Here is a 462-nt window from a genome sequence, read left to right as displayed (position 1 = left end):
TTCAAAATATCCACCTTCTTCTTCTAGTTTGTTCATAGGGCCTTGTTCAATCACCCAGACTGGTGCAATGGCACAATCATAGCTCACTGCAGCCTCAAACTCCTTGGCTAAAGTGATCTTCCTGCTTCAGCCACCATGCCCAGCTTTTTTTGTTTTTTAATTTTTCCAGAGACTGGGTCTTGCTATGTTGCCCAGCCTGGTCTCAAACTCCTGGCCTCAAGTGATCCTCCCTCCTTGGCCTCCCAGTGTGCAGAGATTATAGGTTCAAGCTACTGCACCTGTCTAAATCTCTTTTTAAACACATAATAGAAAAAATAAAAAGCAAAAAATATATAGAACATGAAAATAAATTTTAAAAAACATATTTTTAAACCAACCTTCCATTTTAAAACTAGCCAGCTGGTCTGGGATAAATAGGTAGAGGCATTTTTAATTTCTTAAGGATATATTTAATATACATTA

The 462-nt window shown here is 37.4% G+C and overlaps 1 protein-coding gene across 1 annotated transcript in view; it reads right to left on the bottom strand.

Moving 5' to 3' along the window:
• The window catches only part of BTAF1 (BTAF1 RNA polymerase II, B-TFIID transcription factor-associated, 170kDa), a 106,183-nt gene that overhangs the window by 32,761 nt on the left and 72,960 nt on the right, over window positions 1-462 (bottom strand). The gene's annotated exons all lie outside the window — the stretch shown is intronic.

The sequence above is a fragment of the Propithecus coquereli genome, unplaced genomic scaffold, assembly GCF_000956105.1.
Source record: "Propithecus coquereli isolate 6110/MARCELLA unplaced genomic scaffold, Pcoq_1.0 Scaffold63, whole genome shotgun sequence".
Classification (NCBI taxonomy): Eukaryota; Metazoa; Chordata; class Mammalia; order Primates; family Indriidae; genus Propithecus; species Propithecus coquereli.
This window is presented reverse-complemented; position numbering and strand designations above follow the sequence as displayed.